We start from the raw sequence: 13,026 nt of genomic DNA, 5'->3' as shown, positions 1-13,026 counted from the left end.
GACAAGTGTAAAATAACATGCTTTGGAACAAATAATTTGAATTACATGTATTACTGGGTTCTAAACTAACCATTCTGGCAAAAGATTTTGATATTGTAGTCAGTTCAGTTTTGTAATGGCAATGAAAAGAAAAACGAAGAAAATGCATAGCATAGAAAACTTTACTGAAAATATTATGCCATTTATATTAGTTGATAGTACACCTTCACTTAAACTTGTGTTAAATTCTGGTTGTCTCATTATAGAAGATCTATTAGACGTCAAAGAGCTCAAAAGACAGGTAACAAATTGTTAGAGACGTGGAAAGACTTCCATATGAAGATAATGAAAAGAGATTGGGACTACTTTGTTTACAAAGAGGACACTGCGGTATACAAAATAGCATTGTATAAGTAGGATAAACAGGTGAATAGGAGCACCTGTTCTTATAAGAACTGAGGGGACATTCAGTACAATTGAAAAGCAGTGCATTTAAAATTGATTAAAAGGAGATGCGTAATTAATCTGTAAAAATCATTGCCGTAAGATATTGTTGAATCCTAGAGCACAGTGTGACTCAAACAGAACATCCAGCATTATAGTCTTTTAAAATGTATATAGAGATATAAACCCTCATGCTTCAGTGCTTAATCCAGACAACAAACTGACAAAATTAGGAAGAAACTTCCCTGCTCTTAATTCTAGAATTGCCCACCACAGGATTTCTTGCATTTTCCTCTGACTTATTTATTATTGGTGGCCATTAGACAGGCTACTGGACTATATGGACCACTGGTCTGATCCTGTACAGCAATGTCTGTTTTTCCCAACTCTGAAAAAGACTGTAGAGCAAGAGAGGGTGAGTCAGCAGTGGGGGGAGAACACCTACCCTCTGGCATCATCCCTTCATCAGCCCTACAGGGATTTTTAGGGTAAATTAGTGGTCACCATTAACTTTTATATCAATTCTCTCTCTATGTTTAGTGGAGAATCCTCTAGGACCTGAGAAGTGAGTGACTCTGTGAAAGTTTAGAGACACATGATGTCTCTGGCACTCCGAGTGCAGGAAGTGGGGGCCCGCAAGGATTTTAAAAATTAATACTTGCCACTCCAGGCTTGTATTAAACTCCCAAGGTTACAGCTTCTCTCTGACCTTGGCTTGGTAAACGTTGCCACCACCCAAATGCAAAAAACTCCTTTGAACCCAGGAGAGAGCACTTGAAAATTCCTCCCGGTGGGGTACCCTGAAGCCCTTTCACGCTCCACTCTGGGAAAGAGCTGAGAAAGAAAACAAAGGAGATTAGCTGTGGCTATCGGCTAATCAAACAACATGCACAAACCTCTTAGGACACCAAAAATCCAATCCTGTTCTTAAAAAAAGTAAATGCTCTTAAAACAAAGAGAGAGAAAATATTTCTGGAACATGGGCATTTGCTAGATTTTAAAAGAGCAATTCCAAAAATTAAGCACCCAAACTAGCTTGCTTGGGGGTTCAACTTAAAGGTTACAAGTAAACAAAAGCGTCAGGAATTAGCACGGAGGAGATCCACAAGCCAAAATAAGAAATAAGCCTGATAGCGTCTAAACATTCCCTATCCAAATTATTCCTTCTAGGTATGGAAAATACTTTTTCATACCTAGTTCAAACCTTATACAGCATTACTGATCCGTCCCTGCAGCCCCAAGAACAACCACGGACAAAGGGAAAGTTTTTCCCATTTAAAAAAGTTCTAGCCTTCCCATTGGTTTTTTTGGTCAGGTGCCCCCCATCTTTTCTTTTACCTATGGGCTTGTTAACCCTTAAAGCAAGCAAGGAACAGACACCAAGAGGGATTTTACAGCTAACTGGATGGCTGGGTGTCCATAAGGGAGTTATCCCCTTCAGTTATCACACATGGTCTTTTCAGAGGTCTCAAGATCTTCACAGATCTTAGACAAAGCAGACATTAGTGAATTTTGGTGAAAGAATGCCAAAGAAATACTGCAGTTACAGTAAAGACTACCAGAAGCCTCTTATAATAAACAGCAGTATTGTCAACAAGAGAATGTAAATGATTACACCATTATATAAAGCCTTAGGTTACTCCAACGGCACCTCACTATCTATCTCATTTTGGGCATGTTTCTTCTATTAGAATTTACGAACTATTGGAGAAGGTGCAGAGAGCAGCTACTACATACATTTATCAAAAATAGGACAGAGTCTTAGTTATCATGACAGGTTGAAAAGCTTATTTTCTGTACAAGATGGAGGAGAAGTTGCTAGTCATCTATTGCAGTATGTAGGTACGTAAAAGGGATCACAAAAACATCAGTAATTTGGAATGAATTAGTCCAAAGAAAATATTCTTTCTACGCTGTCAGAAGAAGCTACTCCTATTAAAAGTGAGACTATATATATTCAATAGTCTCTAAATCCAAGTGCTTAAGTGACTTCCGCCAGTTCACTGGTGTGACTTTCTTTAAAACATCATGAGCAGACATATATTTCTTGACTGATTCGCCCTTAGCTCCAACGTTTATTATAGTTGGCATTATGGAGGGATGATTGTTGGATGTCCATGTCATCGCCAGCTCCTCTTCTTCAGCAGTTAAGGTTTGACCCTGGTACTGAATATTTGCAAGAAAATGAGCTGGAGATAGTGCTTGTCCCATTCTTTTTTTTAATGCTTGTAATATAACTCTGTCATTGTGTTACCGAAATATTGGGTCTGCCTAGGTGAGAGCCAATAACAGCCTGACAGGGATAAGGAAAGATGCTTTATTTATTTAGGGGCCGCGGTGAAGCGAGGAAGAGGGGCTAAACACCCTGGTGGCGCCGCTTCTGGTTCGCCGCAGCCGTCCGGAGTCCGATGTCCGAGCTAGGAGAGTCCCATCTAGGTCACCAGAAGCTGTTACCGAAATATCAGGTCTGCCTAGTTGAGAGCTAATAACAGCCTGACAGGGATAAGGAAAGATGCTTTATTTTGCAGAAGAAAGGAGAGCCCGGCATCTTGGTACAAAGACTTTGCCGTATACAAATTTTACAAACTCTTTATACACTTTTAGACAAAGACTCTTGTGTGTTAACACTTGATTGGTAGATGTTAAACCTCGCATTTTTGTTATTTGGTTAGTAAAAACTGGTTTGAAGCAAGTTTTTTTTGCTTTGAGGCAGAAGAGAAAAGATAGTTTAAAAGTTTAGGTTACCGTGTACATGAGGCTTTTGCTTTCCCCTACTAGCTGCTTGTAAGCTGTTAAGGGGGGCTACCAGTAACTTTCACAATTGCATATTTCTCTTCTTAAGGTCTCACTCAGTTCCTTCCAGATTTCAACAGTGTCAGCAGTAAAACAGTTGTTTGTTCAAGGCTGCAGAAATAGGCTTCAGGGTACTCAGCATGTGTTCAACATTTCTCTTAAGCCCAGTGTTGAGAACTTGGGCTGTGACAGTGCCATCTATTTTTTGATCATTTTGTTCACAAACTGTCATCAGGTTAGGCCAGTTGTTGATATAGTACTCAAAACAGTCCACTATTGAGTTCCATCGCACATCTTGAGGGAAAGTTAGCTTAGTGTTTTAGAACAGCTGCTGCAAAGTGATTGTTAAAGAAGTATTTTGCAATTTCAACATTAGCCTTTATTTCTGGAACACTGAAGTCTCTGGTTAGGAGGTGCATCAAATGAGCACTGCAACTGTATGTTACTAGCTTCTTATCTTGGATACATTTGCAGTATTGTCTGTGACCAAGTTGTGTACTAGACATTTGAATTTTTTTTTCGCAGTTTGTTGTAACTTTTACTGCTACTTCATGTAAGTAAGTATTCTGCTGTGTGTGCATTTCCTGATGTATCAATTGTTTCTGTAAAGAAGACATTCCTTTCTTCTGTTGTCACACAAGCACATATAGCAGGATCATTGTGGACATTGCTCCACCCATCAAGACTCAAGTTAACAATTTTACCCTCTAGACCTTTTGCACACTGCTCAATTTCTCTTTCATACACTTTACCCAGCAATTTGCTTGCAACATCTGCTCTGTTGGGTGGACTGTATTCTGGTCTTAATTACTGAGCCATGTTAATGAAGTGTGGTTCCCAGTCATACAGAAAGAAGAGTTTGTTGCATAAAGAAACGGCCATTTTTTCATCAATTACCTCATTATGTAATCTGCTGGTTCTTATCACAAACTTATCTATGGTTGTTTCTGGATGATGGAGATTTTTTCTTTCTTTTTGCTACAGGCTATATACTGTGGCTATGTGACATATATAATGTGACTGAAACACTGTCTTTGGCGGATTCATAAATTCATAGACTCTAGGACTGGAAGGGACCTCGAGAGGTCATCGAGTCCAGTCCCCTGCCCTCATGGCAGGACCAAATATTGTCTAGACCATCCCTAATAGACGTTTGTTTAACCTTGTCATAAACAGAGACATTAACCCTTAGCTATCTTTCACCTGGAAAGAAGTATCTGAACCACCTGACCAGAGGACCAATCAGGAAACAGGATTTTTTTTAACTCTGGGTGGAGGGAATTTTGTGTCTGAGTCTTTGTCTGTCTGCCTGCTTTTCTCTCAGCTTTGAGAAGTGATTTTTGTTTTCTAATCTTCTGTTTCCAAGTTGTGAGTACCAAACATGGTTTTGTTGTTTTTGTATTTACATGTCTATAGTGGCTGGAGTGCTTTGATTTGTATTCTTTTTGAATAAGGCTGTTTATTCAATATTCTTTTAAGCAATTGACCCTGTATTTGTCACCTTAATACAGAGAGACTATTTGTATGTATTTTTCTTTCTTTTTTATATAAAGCTTTCTTTTAAGACCTGTTGGAGTTTTTCTTTAGTGGGAAACTGCAGGGAAATTGAGTCTGTACTCACCAGGGAATTGGTGGGAGGAAGAAATCAGGGGGAGATCTGTGTGTGTTGGATTTGCTAGCCTGATTTTGCATTCCCTCTGGGTGAAGAGGAAAGTGCTTTTGTTTCCAGGCCTGGAATTACAGAGGGTGGACTCCCTCTGTTTAGATTCACAGAGCTTGTGTCTGTGTATCTCTCCAGGAGTACCTGGAGGGGGGAAGGGAAAAAGGATTATTTCCCTTTGTTGTGAGACTCAAGGGATTTGGGTCTTGGGGTCCCCAGGGAAGGTTTTTCAGGGGGACCAGAGTGCCCCAAAACACTCTAATTTTTTGGGTGGTGGCAGCCGTACCAGGTCCAAGCTGGTAACTAAGCTTGGAGGTTTTCATGCTAACCCTCATATTTTGGACGCTAAGGTCCAAATCTGGGACTAAGTTATGACAAACCTACTCTTAAATATCTCCAGAGATGGAGATTCCACAACTTCCCTAGGCAATCTATTCCAGTGTTTAACTACCCTGACAGTTAGAAACATTTTTCTAATGTCCAACCTAAATCTCCCTTGCTGCAGTTTAAGCCCATTGCTTCTTGTTCTATCATTGGAGGCTAAGGTGAACAAGTTTTCTCCCTCCTCCTGATGACACCCCTTTAGATACCTGAAAACTGCTATCATGTCCCCTCTCAGTCTTTTCTTTTCCAAACTAAACAAACCCAATTCCTTCAGCCTTCCTTCATAGGTCATGTTCTCAAGACCTTTAATCATTCTTGTTGCTCTTCTCTAGACCCTCTCCAATTTCTCCACATCTTTCTTGAAATGCGGTGCCCAGAACTGGACACAATACTCCAGCTGAGGCCTGACCAGCGCAGAGTAAAGCGGAAGAATGACTTCTCGTGTCTTGTTTACAACACACCTGTTAATGCATCCCAGAATCGCGTTTGCTTTTTTTGCAACAGTATCACACTGTTGACTCATATTAAGCTTGTGGTCTACTATAACCCCTAGATCTCTTTCTGCCATACTCCTTCCTAGACAATCTCTTCCCATTCTATATGTGTGAAACTGATTGTTCCTTCCTAGGTGGAGCACTTTGCATTTATCTTTATTGAACTTCATCCTGTTTACCTCAGACCATTTCTCCAATTTGTCCAGATCATTTTGAATTTTGACCCTGTCCTCCAAAGCAGTTGCAATCCCTCCCAGTTTGGTATCGTCCGCAAACTTAATAAGCGTACTTTCTATGCCATCATCTAAATCGTTGATGAAGATTTTGATCAGAACCGGTCCCAAAACAGACCCCTGCGGAACCCCACTTGTTATACCTTTCCAGCAGGATTGGGAGCCATTAACAACTACTCTCTGAGTACGGTTATCCAGCCAGTTATGCACCCACTTTATAGTAGCCCCGTCTAAATTGTACTTTCGTAGTTTATAAGAATATCATGCGAGACCGTATCAAATGCCTTACTAAAGTCTAGGTATATCACATCCACCGCTTCTCCCTTATCTACAAGGCTCGTTATCCTATCAAAGAACGCTATCAGATTAGTTTGACACGATTTGTTCATTACAAATCCATGCTGGCTATTCCTTATCACCTTACCACCTTCCAAGTGTTTGCAGATTTTTTTTTAATTACCTGCTCCATTATCTTCCCTGGCACAGAAGTTAAACTAACTGGTCTGTAGTTTCCTGGGTTGTTTTTATTTCCCTTTTTATAGATGGGCACTATATTTGCCTCCTTCCAGTCTTCTGGAATATCCTCTGTCTCCCATGATTTCCCAAAGATAATAGAGTCTCAGATACCTCTTCTATTAACTCCTTGAGTATTCTAGGATGCATTTCATCAGGCCCTGGTGACTTGCAGGCATCTAACTTTTCTAAGTGATTTTTTACTTGCTCTTTTTTTATTTTATCGTCTAAACCTACCCTCTTCCCGTAAGCATTCACTATATTAGACATTCCTTCAAACTTCTCAGTGAAGACCGAAACAAAGAAGTCATTAAGCATCTCTGCCATTTCCAAGTCTCCCGTTACTGTTTCCCCCTCCTCACTGAGCAGTGAGCCTACCCTGTCCTTGGTCTTCCTCTTGCTTCTAATGTATTGATAAAAAGTCTTCTTGTTTCCTTTTATTCCCATAGCTAGTTTGAGTTCATTTTGTGCCTTTGCCTTTCTAATCTTGCCTCTGCATTCCTGTGTTATTTGCCTATATTCATCCTTTGTAATCTAACCTAGTTTCCATTTTTTATATGATGCCTTTTTATTTTGTAGGTCACGCAAGATCTCGTGGTTAAGCCAAGGTGGTCTTTTGCGACATTTTCTATCTTTCCTAACCATCGGAATAGCTTGCTTTTGGGCCCTTAATAGTGTTCCTTTGAAAAACTGCCAACTCTCCTCAGTTGTTTTTCCCCTCAGTCTTGATTCCCATGCGACCTTACCTATCAGCTCTCTGAGCTTACCAAAATCTGCCTTCCTGAAATCCATTGTCTCTATTCTGCTGTACTCCCTTCTACCCTTCCTTAGAATTGCAAATTCTATGATTTCATGATCACTTTCACCCAAGCTTCCTTCTACTTTCAAATTCTCAACAAGTTCCTCCCTATTTGTTAAAATCATGTCTAGAACAGCTTCCCCCCTAGTAGCTTTTTCAACTTTCTGAAATAAAACAATGCAGTCCAGGAACTTATTGGAGAGTCTGTGCCCTGCAGTGTTATTTTCCCAACATATATCTGGATAGTTGAAGTCCCCCATCACCACCAAATCTTGGGCTTTGGATGATTTTGTTAGTTGTTTGAAAAAAGCCTCATCCACCTCTTCCACCTGATTAGGTGGCCTGTAGTAGACTCCCAGCATAACATCACCCGTGCTTTTTACCCCTTTTAGCCTAACCCAGAGACTCTCAACACTTCCGTCTCCTATGTCCATCTCCACCTCAGTCCAAGTGTGTACATTTTTAATATATAAGGCAACACCTCCTCCCTTTTTCCCGTGTCTATCCTTCCTGAGCCAACTATACCCATCCACACCAACATTCCAGTCATGTGTGTTATCCCACCAAGTTTCAGTAATGCCAACAATGTCATAGTTGTATTTATTTATTAGCACTTCCAGTTCTTCCTGCTTATTACCGATACTTCTTGCATTTGTATATAGGCATCTAAGATACTGGTTTGATCTTGCCTCCCAGGTTTGCCCTGACCCTCCTTCCTCACTGCCATTATAGCCCGTGCTCCCTCCTGTTTCCAACCCATCTCCCAGGTCTTGTTCCCCACTTACCTGTGAGGTTTGCTCACCTGTCCCCGTCGAACATAGTTTAAAGCCCTCCTTACTAGGTTAGCCAGTCTGTGCGCAAATAAGGCCTTTCCCCTCTTCGAAAGGTGAACGCCATCTGTGCCTAGCAGTCCTTCCTCGAATAGCATCCTATGGTCGAGGAAGCCAAAGCCCTCCTGGCAACACCATCTTCGCAGCCAGGCATTCACCTCCACAATGCATCTGTCTCTGCCCGGGCCCCTACCTTCAACAGGAAGAATCTAAGAGAATACCACCTGCGCTCCAAACTCCTTAACCCGTACTCCCAGAGCCCTGTAGTCACTCTTGACCTGCTCAGTGTCACACCTCGCAGTATCATTTGTGCCCACATGGATGAGTAGCATGAGGTAGTAGTCAGAAGGCCGGATAATCCTCGACAATGCCTCTGTAACATCTCGGATACGGGCCTCTGGAAGGCAGCATACCTCCCGGGATGAACGGTCAGGGTGACAGATGGGTGTCTCCGTCCCCCTCAGCAGAGAGTCTCCAACCACCACTACCCTATGTTTCTTATCAGTGGTGGCAGCAGACCTCCCAGCCTTAGGGGTACGAGGCTTCCCCTCCTTAACTGTTGGGGGTGATGCCTTCTCTCCTGTATCAAGAAGAGCATAACAGATATCTTTTACCACAGCAGGAGGGTTTGCAGCAGGGGTGGAGCACTGCCTGCTGCTAGAAGTAACCAGCTGGCTGTGTCCACCCTGAGCCTCCTCCTCCACTGGTGTGTCCAACACACCCTGAGGGATCTCCTCCTCCACTGGTGTGTCAGTAGTCCTGTCAACTGGGACAGCTACGTCAGCTGTCTCCACATGGATACTGTCCAAGAATTGCTCATGGATATGGATGTTCCTCAGCCTAGCCACCTCCTCCTGTAGCTCTCCCACCTGCTGCCTGAGAGATTCCACCAGTAGGCACCTTTCACATTGGATGCCACTCGCAGCCTGGATATCAGGAAGTGGAAATTGCAAATTAGTCTTTGCAAGCCCACACCAGAATCTGGGTAAAAGCATCCATGCTTTGGTGCTCTGTCTGGCTACAGGCGCAGGTGGAGGAGACAGAAGCAGTGCTGGCACAGGTGTTGCGGGTCCTCCTCTATCTTTTCTATACTTTATGAATGTATAGAAAATGATGGTGATCTTGAAGGTGGATAGTCGTCAGAATCCTGTATGTCAAGGATGGATTCTCCTAAACAAAAGTCAGTGCAGTTACTTAATTATTACAACCATACTGCTCATTTAGTATTACTCATTGCATTCAATGACACTCACTGCTACTTTAAAGGTGAAATTGTAAAAGGAAGATCTCCCTATTTCAGCTATTTATTTTTCTCACAAATGCGTCTAAAATGATAGTGCCATAGAGTAACAACTATATTTTTTGCTCAAACATGAACATTCAAGAGTAGTCTAGAAAGAAGACAGGCAGTCCTTAAGAAAGAAGTATGAAATAAAAAAGTTTACCAACCTGAAGGTCCTGCATCTCATCCCGCCCCCAACAATCTTCTATTCATTGAGCTTTTTGAAACTTCGCACTTTAAGAGAGAGGTAAGGTATTAACTTTGTGTACATAAATTTGTGGAGGGGCAATAGGGTTGAGGTCTGTTGTTTCTCACCTCTATTTATTTATTTATTTATTTATTTAAAAACATACTCTGAAGATATCTTCTAGACTGACCACTGAGTATCATTGGGTAGATAGAAATAAATAATCTATACAGAAGCCCCTGGAGCGCCACAGGGTTGGGTCCCTAATCCATGAACTATTGGAACTCCTTTAGAAAACTTTTCTAAAACATTGCATGAATATATATTCTCATACTATAGAATTAGAATTTATAATCCCTATTCCATGAGATATCTTTAAGCTATTTTCAGATACATTTTTCCTCAAAAAGCATTTTATCAAAAAAAATCTTATTTAAATAAAAAAACACTGATTTTTATCCACCTGAGGGCAATACATGCTAGCCTTAACCACTTCGCTTCAAGTAATAACTAAAATTAGACATCGACATTACATGTAAAATGTTTTAAAATACAGTAAAAAAGAGAATCAGATTGAGTTTCACTTGCTTAATGTGATTGATAGACGTGCCTGTAGTTCATGATCTTGTTCCAATCTGGATCACCATATGAAAGTGCTGCTCATATATCAGGTTCATTGTTGAGTTGGTTTCTTTTGTTTTTGTTTTAATCTTTGAAAACGCTTATCCAAAACAATGACAAATTTAATGACTTGTGACGTGATTTGAATGTACTATCACAGGTGAATTGCAGTAGCTCTTTTTCTTGCTCAGGTGTCAAGTTTGTTCCATTATTGATTCAGATTTTTGAAAGTTAAAAATTTTTCACCCAATGCTTTTCCTTCAAATATTCAAACCTATCTGCCGGGAAGTAGCGACTAAACTTGTCAGAGCAGCAAGATGTAACTGTGTGACACTGCTGTTTTCATTTCATTCACTTTTTCTTCGTTGATACTGTTCTGCTCAGCGTATTGTAACACTGTTGGTAATATGTAGTAGCTCGGATGATTACTTTTCAGTTGTGTTTGCCACAGTGCTAATGACTTTTGGGATGCCTTTATCTATTCAGTGTCAAAACAAATCATTGCCTCTTCCTTGTAACTTCGAATTCAGGTTTTTTTTTAAATTGAGAAAAGTCAGCTAGAGAGGACAACTTTATTAACCAACTGTCATCATCAAACAAATTTGCCACGTTAGACTGTTTCAGGAATGCGAGTCACATTTTTCTGGTAGAGGAGTTTGTACACCCTTGTAAGCACTCTGCCCCATGACAGCCACCATTCTTAGGTGTGAAACAGTAAATTTCTGAGCATAATGCTTTAAAAAGCCTGCTTTTCAGGAAGCTTCCTTTAATTGAACTAACAATTTTCACTGCTTCCTTTAGTACAACCATGTTATCTGGGAAATACTCTTTGATGCCAAAGCTATGTGGTGAATGAAACAATGATTCCAAACATCATTACCAGCTGCCTCGGATATTTTTTTCACAACTCTATTTCTACCTGTTCTGTTTGCTGCACCATCACTTGTAATTCCTTTACAATTAGCTCAGTCCAACTTGTATTTTCTAGCTATGCAGTCATGCAGTGCTTTGAATATCTCTGCTCCTGTTGAATTTGTTGATAAAGTGAGACAGCATAGCAAATCGTCCATAAAGTCATTTTCCACAATTTTAAATATCAGTACTCCCATCAAGTTGGATGGTAAAATCCCCAGCTGACTATAACTGAAGAATAAGCTGGCCTTCCAAATGCTCTGCAGTATTGTATATTCACCGAGACATTGTGTTAGCACCGAGAGGAATAAGTCTCAGTTTTTCAGCAGCCTTCTCATAGAAAATTGTACGTATCATATCAAGAGATACTGGAAGAATAAGTGTTTTGGCAGCTGTGTGGACCATTTTCTCTCTTGCTGCATGGCATGCCACCAGATATGATGCCAGTTGAGCCAAGAACTTGGGCTGATAACTTTAATTCCCGTTTCTTCAGTTGGTAATATTCAAGAGGCTTATCTATGAGTTCCATGTGTTTTTGTTTCTAAATGTCTTTTTAACTTTGACCGTTTTATACTCTTGTTTGCAAACATCTTGCTTCAAATAACACACTGAGGCTTTGGATTCTGGTTTGCACTCGCATGGTTAATGAAACCATATTTTAAAAAAGCAACATTATACTGCCTCGTCCACAATTTGATTTTCTTTTTAGGTGACTCAGATCAGGTTGACATAGACAGATTTCTGCTGTTATTACTAGAACTTTATGTTGCAGACGATATACTTATACTTGTATTTTCATTTTCAAATGTAGATGGATTTGATTGTGTTTCCAAACATTTTTCTTATTACAAAATGATCCATTTTTCAGGATGAAGGTGGTTGATTAAGCCTCGCAACTTGAGTCTCCACAACATTAACAAAACTGACAGTGTGTAGAAAGCAGTCCCATTAGGTGATTACAACGTAGACATTTTGAATGTATATGTGTGTAGTGTGTAAGAAACTCTGCAAACAAGTAAATTTTACCGGAAATAAGTAAAATGTCCGACACTTAAATCATAATGTTTTAAAATTGTAATGAAAGGCATTTTAAGAGATCATAACACTTTAAATTTGCAAATGACCCAATGTCTAATATTTTGCAACCACAGTACTGGGTAGTGATCTGTTCTTTGAAAACCAGTGATCTAGTGTAACCCCCTGCCAAGATGCAGGGTTTGTTGTCTAAACCATCCAAGACAGATGGTATCCAGCCTCCTTTGGAAAACCATAGCTGAAGTGTTTTTAAAGTTTGATAACTAGCTGGTACAGTGGGTGGCAGCCTGCTTGTTAAATAGTTTCTCATCAAGAGCTATGTTACCATTCCTGATGTCTGATTTGTGTCCATTTATGCTTTATGTAGAGACTGTCTGGTTTGGTCAATGTACATGGCAGTGGGCATTGCTGGCATATGATGGCACCACTTGGATTTCAACAATTTCCACCCCACCATCAACCTCAGCCTGGATCAGTCCACACAAGAGATCCACTTCCTGGACACTACAGTGCATATAAGTGATGGTCACAAACACCACCCTATACCGGAAACCTACTGACCGCTACCTTTACTTACATGCTTCCAGCTTCCAGGCAGGACACATCACGTGATCCATTGTCTACAGCCAAGCCCTAAGATACTACCAAATTTGCTCCAATCCCTCAGACAGAGACAAACATCTACAAGATCTTTATCAAGCATTCTTAACACTACAGTACCCACCTGAGGAAGAGAGAAAACAGATTCACAGAGCGAGACGGGTACCCAGAAGTCACCTACTACAGGACAGGCCCAACAAGGAAAATAACAGAACACCACTGGCCATCACATACAGCCCCCAGCTAAAACCTCTCCAGCA

The 13,026-nt window shown here is 40.6% G+C and overlaps 2 protein-coding genes across 13 annotated transcripts in view; one reads left to right on the top strand and one right to left on the bottom strand.

Annotated features, from left to right (window-relative positions):
- The window catches only part of PUM2 (pumilio RNA binding family member 2), a 133,678-nt gene that overhangs the window by 14,344 nt on the left and 106,308 nt on the right, over nucleotides 1-13,026 (top strand). The gene's annotated exons all lie outside the window — the stretch shown is intronic.
- The window catches only part of LOC127049709 (uncharacterized), a 1,018,748-nt gene continuing 1,013,245 nt past the window's right edge, over nucleotides 7,524-13,026 (bottom strand). Inside the window, exon 2 of the mRNA XM_050950934.1 lies at nucleotides 7,524-7,619. The gene's annotated coding sequence lies outside the window, so the exon portion shown is untranslated. The remainder of the gene's footprint in view (nucleotides 7,620-13,026) is intronic.

The sequence above is a fragment of the Gopherus flavomarginatus genome, chromosome 4 (assembly GCF_025201925.1).
Source record: "Gopherus flavomarginatus isolate rGopFla2 chromosome 4, rGopFla2.mat.asm, whole genome shotgun sequence".
Lineage (NCBI taxonomy): Eukaryota > Metazoa > Chordata > Testudines > Testudinidae > Gopherus > Gopherus flavomarginatus.
This window is presented reverse-complemented; position numbering and strand designations above follow the sequence as displayed.